We start from the raw sequence: 11,328 nt of genomic DNA, 5'->3' as shown, positions 1-11,328 counted from the left end.
CACTTGAGACTATGTTGGCATCTCCTGCCTGGAAGGGAGATGGGGGGGGGTGATTAGAAGCTGGTGAAATGGACATGAAAAGAGAGAGAGGAGGGAGGGAGTGGGCTGTCTCATTATGAGGAGAGTAATTGGGAGTGTGTAGCAAGGTGTATGAGTAGAAATAGACTCGACGGCACTAGGTTTTTTTAGCAAGGCGTATATGGGTTTTTGTGTGAGAGACTGACTTGATTTGTAAACTTTCACTTAAAGCACAATAAAAATTATATAAAAAAAATATATCATGGCTTGGGTCAGGTGCACCTTAGTCTTCAAGGTGACATCTTTGCTCTTCAACACTTCAAAAAGGTCTTTGGCAGCAGATTTAGCCAATGCAATGCGTCTTTTGATTTCTTGACTGCTGCTTCTGTGGCTGTTGATTGTGGTTCCAAGTAAAATGAGATCTTTGACAACTTCAATATTTTCTCCTTTTATTATGATGTTGCTCATTGGTCCAGTTGTGAGGATTTTTGTTTTCTTTGTGTTGAGGTGCAATCCATACTGAAGGCTGTGGTCTTTGATCTTCATTATTAAGTGCTTCAAGTCCTCTTCACTTTCAGCAACCTAGGTTGTGTCATGTGTATAACACAGGTTGTTAAGGAGTCTTCCTCCAATCCCGATGCCCCATTCTTCTTCATATAGTCTAGCTTCTCGTATTATTTACTTTTCAATATCCCCCACTAGGCTGTAAAATAAGGAAAGGATCCATTTTTCTTTGTTTGCTCATGTGTCTTGTCTGAATCTTGGTCCTCCACAAAGCTGAGACTGAAACATATCTTTATACATTACCATGTTCTTAAGGTGTGGAGATTCGGGAGCAAGAGCCATGGACAAGGCAAATTAAGCAGGGAAGAAGGAGAGAGCCAATAATTGCATATGTTATCAAGCCAGCCACCCTTCAGTGTGACCAAAAACTAAAATTTCATGGGATTATCCTCTGAGAAATTGTACAAACTATGCCTCTTATTAGCATAACGGACAATAAAAGGAGAAAGAATTTATCCACTGTCATATCCCAGTGGACAAAAATTCACTCCATGTAGTGTTAATTTCTTTGGCACTTCCAGCTTAGTCATGTGTGGACATGGAGTGGAATCCCACAGTATTCCTTTCCTCAGCCCCAACATAGAATCCCTAGAGTGGGAGGTGAGAGACTCCCAGAAAAGGCATAAAGCATTATCACACTGCTTCTGTAGGAAGTCAGTCAGAGCACATGCAAAGTTGCTTGCCTCAGTGGAGGTTGCAGCAAGAGACAGCTTGAGAGGATCTGAAGTGGTGCATAAGATATTGTCTACTCTTCGTCTCCTCAAATATACTCAAGGCCTCAATTATATTCAGCTCCCATATTACAATATAGGGTCTCCATTTTGGTGAGATTAAGGTGACTTTACTTCTTCCCTGAGACAGAGGTATTTTTTGTTTTATGATGATGGTCAGCCATTGCCTCTGAAATGACTTAAGATGAGAGGGAGTGAAACCAGCTACAGTCCATGCTCCTGCAGTCAGTCCTGAAGTAATGATTGATATTTATCATCTCCCTCTTTGGCCACCTAGTCATGATTTTCCTCACCCTAGGCCAGTATTGCTCCATAGAAGCAACCAGAATGCTCCTTAGAAGCAAGGATGGCAAGACTGCGTCTTACATACTTTGGACATGCTGTTAGGAGGGATAAGTCCCTGGAGAAGTACATCATGCTTGGCAAAGTACAGGGTCAGCAGAAAAGAGAAAGACCCTCAACCAGATGGACTGACACAGTGGCTGCAACAATGAGTTCAAGCATAGAAATGATTGTAAGGATGGAACAGGACTGGGCAATGTTTCGTTCTGTTGTGTGTAGGGTTACTATGAGTTGGAACTGACTAGATGGCACCTAACAACAACAACAGGCCAATATTTTTGCTACTCGGAGTTGGCCTTGAGGTCTTCATCTACAAGGCGGTCTGAGTTCTGATCTGCCTTGCCCTTGTCAGGTATTGCCAGACATGGAAGAACCACAGACAATGTAGGTAGCACCGTAGTTCCAGATATATTTCTCCCTGTCTCCAATGCATAGCATCAGTCATAGCCTCTTATAGGAATAAGCATCAATTATTACCATCGGTAGGCTAACACCTCTTTCTGCCTGTTACTTCACTGTCACGAAGAGCCCAACTTAGCCAGGTAGTAGTGTAACTTCAAGTTCAGTGGAAACCTAACTCTGTTCCCTCAGGTAACAATCCTCCTTTGAGAAGTAGGACTGTTAACATGGCAAAGCTTATTCGTGGGGAATGGGAAATACAAATTCTGAGAGGATTTTGTAGCTTTTGTTTTTTTGACCCAGTTATTCTACCCCATATTCTAGCCGTTGGTTCAGTATACATATTGCATCCTGGAGGGCAGCATCCCAATGCTGCAGTGTTGTCTCCAAGCTTGTATCTGAGCTCAGTATTTAATGGGTTATTCCATTATTCTATTATATTGATTTCTTTGGTCACACCTCCTTTACCATAAAATGGATTTCTTTGCCTGAAGGCAATGTTGTATGAGATTTCACATTGTCATAGGAGGCATTCTGTAAACTCTAGCAGAGGCACTGTGGGCAGGAAAGGCAATCTTTTATCAGAGTAGGCATAGATACTGGTAAGCAATAATTGCTTACCCCTGGGGAAGAATGAGGTCCTTTCTACCTGTCACCAGGTGGCTGTATCTTCAAGGAATATTACACTACCACTGTCTCAGGTCCAATCTCTGCTGATGGCAGGATGGGCATTAAGCAGTGATAGTAACTAGATTAGCCTTGATGAGAAGGGGCTCATGCGTAGACTCTATCCCTTGCACCATGGCCACAGTCTTCATGTCTCATTATCCAAGCACTTTTAGGTACTGGGGTAGTCAAGAAAAGAAGCTGGCTGATACCTAGAAGACAAGTCATATAACCCATCTTGTTATTGACAGCTTACTCTGTGGTAGACACTTTTTGGTGAGCATTAGCAGGAAACATAAAGATCTGCATGCTTTATACCCACCCCCAAAAGTCCATCTATATATCTCCATTCAAGACGTCTTTATCTTCAGTCTTCTAGTTGTCCGTGCCCACACAGCAAAGGTATTTCCCACCAACCGTGAGTCCATGTATAACCACACCTCACACCTCTTCTCCCTTCATGTTAAGTGAATGACCAAGCCTACTGCTCTATTCTCTGCTCACTGGCAGGATGTCCCTTAAATCTGTTATTGAGACAAATTCTACATGGAAATACAATGCTACCACAATATATGTGAAAAGATCTAAATGTCTATGTCAGTTAAAAAAAAAAGTTAGTTGTAGGAAAATCTGCACATGAGGCTGTATATAAATTGAATGGGAAGTGATGGTGTGGACATAAAGAGCTGTCAGAGTGTACATGCATGAAGTGGGTCAGAGCTCATTCACAGCCAGGTCTATAATGGTCAGTGAGTCAAGAGACAGGTGAAGCAGAGAAGATGTGAAATAATGTGCAGGAGGTGCCTGACACACACCCTCAATGCCTCCAAAACCCACCAAAACCCACTGCCGTCGAGTTGATTCTGACTCATAGCAACCCTATAGGACATAGTAGAACTGCCCCTCTCCATAGTGACTGACTTATAGAATGTGCTAAAAACTATTTGTAGTTTTTTATCATCAGATGCATGATGACATAAACACTTATTGTTAAAGTTAACCGTTCTAAGACATCAAGGGAAGTGGACTTTTAAAAGACTTTTAAGTGTAGGGAGATGTAGTAGATTGGAAGAGGATGCTTAGAGGCATGGCTTTTAGGCAAAAGCAGACACAAGAAATGTAGTAAAAGTGAGCAAAATTGACTGAAAAAATAAGGAGGGATAATGTGGTGAAGGAGGAGGGCAAGTGAATGCTAAGCAGGGTCGACCAGAATGTAAATGTCTACCTGGCTTGGAATCTCCCAGGAGACCTGAACAGTGTATAGGACAGCAATATTTTTAAAACTGAAGGACTAATTTGCATCAGCTCTTATGGAACGTGAGTTCAAGCTGTTGCAGGAAGAGCTGTGTATGGGAGAGCTGCGTACTGAAGATTTAGTGATAGGTGTTTTAGTCCTGTCTCTGCCATCTTGAGCATTTTTCTGAGTGGTAAATGTGAGAGATGGAGTAGAAAACCTCTGAGCCTCTTTCAGACTATGCCATTATCCAATTATGATTGCAAATGAGAAAAACAGGAGTCTGTGAACAGCCAGGAGAAGCATCCTGAGAGTCTGAAAAAAGACAGTTTCACAAGTTATGGGGTGCAACCATCAGGTATGTAAGTGGTTTATTGATATGCGGTTGTCAGGTGCCTCAAGTCAGTTCTAACTCATATCGACCCTGTGTACAACAGGACGAAACCCTGCCCCGTCCTGCGCCGTCATCACAATAGTTGCTATGTTTGAGTCCATTGTTGCAGCCATTGTGTCAATCCATCTCATTGAGGGTCTTCCTCTTTTTCGTTGACCCTCTACTTTACCAAGCATGATGTCCTTCTCCAGGTACTGATCCCTCCTGATAACATGTCCAAAGTATGTGAGACAAAGTCTCTCCATCTTTATTTCTAAGGAACATTCTGGTAGTACTTCTTCCAAGACAGATTTGTTCATTCTTTTGGCAGTCCGTGGTGTGTATTCAATATTCTTTGCCAACACCACAACTCAAAGGCATAAATTCTTCTTCAGTCTTCCTTATTTATTGTCCAGCTTTTACATGAATATGAGGTGATTGAAAATATCATGGCTTGGGTCAGGCGCACCTTATTCCTCAAGTTGACATCTTCGCTTTTCAACACTTTAAAGAGGTCTTTTGCAGCTGATTTGCCCAATGCAATTGCAGTGCGTCTTTTGATTTCTTGATTGCTGCTTCCATGGGTGTTGATTGTGGATCCAAGTAAAAGGAAATCCTTGACAACCTCAATCTTTTCTCTCTTTATCATGATGTTGTTTAGTGGTCCAGTTGTGATGATTTATAATAATAATAATGTCAATCTGATGGAGAAGAGGATCTTACTGAGCACAGGAAAGACTTACAAGAGGGTACACTCTAGTAGTATCTGGTGAGAGATGTCACTGAGACAGAAGCATTCTAGTGAGCAGGAAGAAGTGAGGAACAACAGGTAGATATGGGTGATTCCTCCATGCAGAAGTATCTGGCAGCTCGATTCCTGGGAGTGGATAAAGCTATTTAAAACCTTAATAGAAGCATCTTGAGTTGGAGTCACATGGGCCTTCCTTTACAAGTAAATTGTATGATGGGAAGTTGAAGAAAATTCTGAAAGAGTACCTGAGTAGTAAAGGCAAACAAAGCAAAACAAAACAAACAAAGCCTTTAGGTCATTGAGGGAATAGAGAACACAAAAGAGTAATAGTTTAGTCCAGCTAATTTTGAAGTGATACGATGAACCGTTGTTTCATACAGAGATTTTACCTAAATAGTAAGGAAAGCTAGTAAACCTAGTGACTTAATATAGTGACGTATAATATGACATAGGGTAAAACTTAGGCAGCTTTGTATTCAGCATGTCAGCATGCAAACAAAAATAGCACATCTATTCTTTCCAAAACTGCTGTCGACTTAGGAAGTCTAACTGTTCTAGCATGGATCTGATCTAATCGTGACCAGAGCTGATCTGTATCTTGCCTCTAATATAGAATGACTAGCTTTTCTCTGCCTAACACTATCTAACTAACTTCCTCTTTTCATTTTTGGTGTAATATTGTATGAACAATACCGATTAGATCACACAACATTAAATTAGGGGAGTTCAAGCATTGTTTTCATTCTAAAGATTGTCAACAATGGGATGGCAGATGACTTCAGTGTGCAAATATTTTGGTTTTTAAGAAGAAAACCAAACTGCTTACACTTGCAGAAAGTCTTAATAAAAAGATAATCATGTTGTCTTTTGGCCAATTTTCTTTATAAAGATGCTCAATTTTCTTTTCTTCACTGTGGTGGCCCTGAGATGCATTCTCCATGACGAAGGTTAACGTACAGGAGGCAGATGTAACGCCATGCTATAAAAGTCTAGTTTCATCCATCTGGATCAACTTCCAGGCCGCTATTATCCATATGGAAAATTGCAAAGAGAGCAGAAATATGACTTTCATTAGATTTGGAAAATCTTTTGAAATAAAACAGAGTAAATTGTCTATCAATTTGTTTATCATTCTGGACAAAGGAATGTGTCAATCAGCCAAATATATACACTTCCATATACAATTGAGCCCCCCTAGATATTTACATCTGGATATGTTGTTCTATGTGAAATCTTTAAAAGTGATCTATTGTTTTTATCTGGCTCTTTTCTTCCCACAACTAGGGCATATTGTAAATTGTCTCAAAGAGTCTTGTTACAATGTTTAGTTCTGTAATCTCATGTCAAACTGAAGGTTACTTTAACCCATATTAAATGAGGGTAGAAAAATAAAAAACAAGACTTTGGTGATAAACAATGTTTAATTCCATTTTGGAAGAAACAATCAACTCTCTCATAGGGTAAAGCTGGAAATGGCAAAAGCTCACACAAATATACAGTGCTGTATCATTCTTGGGTTAATAAAAACAATTTATATGCAGGGTGGTGAACAAGAGGGAAGTTATGGAAAACATTTCTCACCCAAGGACAGTATACCAGATGTGCTAAGACTTATGGGAGCAATCAGAGGGGACCAAGCCTCTGCTGTGGGCCTTATTAAGTTAGACTGTGACCCAGCACCTTCAACTTATTAAGCTGTCGGGAACTTCAGTGATTAAAACCAAAGAAAGGTCAGATACAAACCTTCAGAATGTCCCTGGACTGGTATTTTCTTATAGGCATTAGACCCTCATGGAGACACTTCTCTTGATGCATGAACTTTTAAAGATCAGATATTTGAACTGGATTTACCCTGAGCTTGAGGGAAATTTTTAGTAGATGCTGCGTCCTCAGGGTTTCTCAGACCAGTTTCAAAGCTTTGGATCAGCATCTAAAGAAATACCCTTACAAAGTGGCTTTGCCTATCATCAGAGCTAAGACCAGCAGAAGAGGCTAATGGGGGTTTCAAGGTGTGCAGTTAGGTCCTAAATGAAAAGTGAGAGTTAGTGGCTACAGGTAGAGATGTTAGGGGTAAGTTTTCAGAGCCTCACAATTAGTATTTGTAAAAGATATTAACTAAGTTAGCATCTGTTGAAGATTAATGTTGTCCCGAATCTGTATGGATTTAAATAGCTGTTTTCTCTCCTGAGCTCTTCCTCTTCTTTTCTGATTGTATCTATCTCTATGTTATGAAAAATGGACACACCAGACTCTGAATACAGGCATATGTAAATGTAGATGTTTAGGAGTACCATGTAATATAAATAAATATTATGCATGTACCATGTAATATAAATAAATATTACGCATGTATCTAAGATGATGCTAAAGACAACTCTTCCTCTTAGACTTTAGGCAGAAGTTTCAATTCAATATACATAGAAAACCCTGATATCCCAAAGCAAGTTGCTGGACCACCTCTCTGGATATGCTAAGAGTTTATAAAAGTGGTTCTGCAAGCTTTAACTTATCACTCACCTCTAGGTTATAAAAAAGAAGTTGAAATGACCATTAACTTCCACCAACTTCCCCTACCTCCTTCTGGTATTTTTCCTTATCCCCTATCAAGTGAAAATGGTTGTCTTGGAGAGAGGTGTTTGGAAAGTTTTACAAGTACCCCTGGAATTTGAGGGTCATAGGACCTGACTATCATCTCCTATAGGAATTATTCTGAAGGCAGTACAGGTATAAAGAGAAGGCCCTTTTTCCTTTCTTTTTCCCATGGACTCACATGAGGCTTGCTTCCTTCTTACAAAGCCTATACGCCAAGTAACACAGGGACTAGCACACCACATCCCTTTGTGGTTCATTATTAAGCAGTAACTAGACTCCAATGGCACTGGGTTTGGGAGTATGGGGGCGGAAACCCTGGTGGGGTAGTGGTTAACAGCTACGGCTGCTAACCAGCAGGTGCTCCTTGGAAACTCTATGGGGGCAGTTCTGCTCTATCCTATAGGGTCATTATGAGTCAGATTCAAGGACAAAGTTTTTTATTGTTGTTTTAGTGTGGTAATGAGGCCCTGGTGCTGCAGTAGTTAAGTGTTTGGCTGCTAACCAAAAAGTCGGCAGTTGTAATCCACCAGCTGTTTCTTGGAAACCCTATCAGGCAGTTGGTTCTATTCTGTCCTATAGGTTCTCTATGAGTCGGAATCAACTCAACGGCAACCAGTTTGGTTTTTGGTTTAGTGTGGTAATACATCACAGCACATTGGTTTCATCTTCCTTTGCCTCCCTTCTCTTTTTTATCTCCCTCTTACCAAGAGGGCTAGGATCTCCCCCAAAAGTTTTGGCTCTTAATCCTTGCCCTATGCTTTGCTTTCTACAAGAACCAATTTAAAACACTTTGTACTTAGCATGACTTCTGCAGCTGTATGCAGACTTGGTATGGCTTGGGCTATCATCATTCTGGGAAAGAGTTTTGCTAGTGAACTTGCTCTTGCTATTGTTTTGGAAGTTAAACTTCAAGGAGAAATAATGAATCCGCAGAATGGGAGCTTTTTTCTTTAGACACCTCAAATTGTGGCAGAAAAGATTACTCTGCCAAAGCCAATTCTAAGATTATGGTGGTAATCACAGGACTCTGTTAGGAAGAGAGAAAGAGTTACCTCAATCTGCCCTCTAAAACATTATTACCTTCAAATTCACTATTTTTAAGATTGCATAGTACAGTCCAGATTGTATCAAAATTACGGTTTTCAACCTAGTGGATAATCTTATATATATATTATCTGAAACTCTGTGAACAACCCAAGCTCTTTGTGACTAGAAGTGGGTGCAATCTAGATTCTGCTGGATTGGGCCATTTTTTGGCTGAAAATCTTGGCATTCATCCCAGCTGCTCCGTGGATGGCTTTGGAGAGACTATGGTGACTCAAGTGTGGCTATGTGGAGTAAAGTGAATGTGGCAGGGGCAGGGGAGGGGTGTTGCCACAAGAACTGAATTCACAAATGGGAACTGACATTGACAAAGAGAATTGGAAGGGTTTAATTCGGTGGATGGAAGTGCTTATGAAGTGATAAAATTGAAAGAATCTGTAAATTTTGTTATGGATGTAAGCTTGGCTCATCTAACTGAATCCATGTTTAAAATAATATCCTGGATTTATCTAGCGTCAACAGTAATGAAAGGGGTACGGCAGTGTGAATAAATTATTCTTACCATTTCTTGTGTTCCAAATGCTCATTTTTAAAAAATCAGCAGGAACCTGAGTGTAGATATAACTTGGCATCCAGAAAGATCTACACGACTGTGATATCTGAGCTCAATGATGAAGAAATGGAACAATTGCTTCTTGATTTTGGGCTTGATGAGGAGGATGTGAATGGCTGAGTAAAGTGGCTTGAATGATCATTACTTATATTTTTCGAGAAAAATTCTCATGAATGATCTATGTCCACATCTGAGTATCTGTATTTCTGTGGCATAAATTACCATGTGGGTGCCCTGACATTAGCCTAGGGATAACAGAAGAATCATGGAGAAATGCTTCTGCTAAAGGTCTACCTAGGATATATAGGTAAATCTTTAGAACATACCTTCTAATATTTTGAATATTAGGTATGATGCTGAATTAATATGGTATGACTGATACCCCTTGATACGGTAAATGTTTTCCTATTAAATTTGAAGACTTTGAATACTTTGTGATTTGGGGTCAATCCTACACACTTATTATTATATTTTTTTTCCATGGGTTGAATTAAAAGATGTTTAATCATGAGACCAAGGGCAAATATTGATGCCGTAAGTTCTAGTCTCCTTATTTTCCAGAGATCTAGCTTAAGGGAAGGGAGAAATGTTTGCCTTCTAATGTTGTTGTTGTTGTTGTTAGTTGCCATTGAGTCATTCCTAACTCATGGTGACTCCATTTACAATGGAACAAAATGCCACCCGGTCCTGCATCATCTTCATGATTGGTTACAGATCATACCATTGTGATACATTGGGTTTTCATTGGATGATTTTCAAAGTAGATTACCAGGCCTTACTTAGTCTACTTCAGTCTGGAAGCTATGCTGAAATCTGTTCAGCATTGCTGTGGATTGAATTATGTCCCCCCCAAATAAAAAAAAATAGGTATTGTAAATCCTAACCTCTGTACCTGTGGTTATAATCACAATTGGGAATAGATTATCTTGTTAGGTTAATGAGGCAGAATTAGTGTAGGGTGTATCCTGAGTCAAACTCTTTTGAGATATAAAAGAGATTAAACAAAAGAGCAGAGCAGGGATGGGGGAAGGGAGATACCAAGCCACATGAAGACTACCCAGAGCAGAAGCTGAAAGAGACGAAGACCTTTCTCCAGAGCCGAGAGTCGAGGGGAAGAGGGGATAGAAAACCTTCCCTTAGAGCTGGAGCCCTGAATTCAGACTTCTAAACTCCTAAACTGTGAGAAAATACATTTCTGTTTCTTAAAGCCACCCATTTGTGGCATTTCTGTTATAGCAGCACTAGATAACTAAGACAGAATTTGATACTGAGAAGTGGCGGTGCTGCTCTAACAAATGCCCACAATGTTGAAGTGGTTTTGGAAGTGGTTCATGGAAGTAGGCTTAAAGAGTTTTAAAGTGCCTAATAGTAAATGTGCATATCACCCTGAAGAGGCTGTTGGTAGAATTATGAACATCAAAGGCAATTCTGTTGAGGGCTCAGAAGGAAGTCAGGAGAGCTGTAGAAAAAGTCTCTTTACTCTTAGAGAATGCATATGGCACCAGGAACAAAATGGTGCTAGAAATGTGGTTCCAGTGAGACTTTAGAAGAAAATGATGACAATGTGATTGAACAATGGAAGAAGGGCAATGCTTTTTATGCAGAGGCAAAGAATTTGTCTGATTTACATTCAAATGCTTGGCGGAGGGTAGGACTTGTAAGTGATGAACTTGGATATCTGGCTGATGAGATTTCTAAGTAAGATCTTAAAGAGGCTGTGTGGTTTCTCCTTGATGCCTATTGTAAAATATAAGAGGAAAGAGATGAAATAAAAAATGAAGTGTGCAAAATGAAAACAGAACTTAAAGATTTGGGAAATTCTGTTGTGCAAACTAAGGACACATGTCCTAGAATGTTTACCAAGGATGTGGCTATCCAATGTTTTGTTAAAGACATTAAGTTTGTGACTGATGGATCTAATCAACTGCCACAGCAGAAAGTATATCATCTCAGACCAAAGGGGACAGAGAAAGAATGAAAGGAAAGAACACTGTCTGCCTC

General features: G+C 40.0%; 1 pseudogene; it reads left to right on the top strand.

The window, feature by feature from the left end:
- Positions 1 to 8,471: 8,471 nt before the first annotated feature.
- Positions 8,472 to 10,022, top strand: LOC135230427 (L-lactate dehydrogenase B chain-like; annotated as a pseudogene).
- Positions 10,023 to 11,328: the final 1,306 nt, after the last annotated feature.

Source organism: Loxodonta africana, chromosome 2 (assembly GCF_030014295.1).
Source record: "Loxodonta africana isolate mLoxAfr1 chromosome 2, mLoxAfr1.hap2, whole genome shotgun sequence".
In the NCBI taxonomy this organism is placed as follows: Eukaryota; Metazoa; Chordata; class Mammalia; order Proboscidea; family Elephantidae; genus Loxodonta; species Loxodonta africana.
This window is presented reverse-complemented; position numbering and strand designations above follow the sequence as displayed.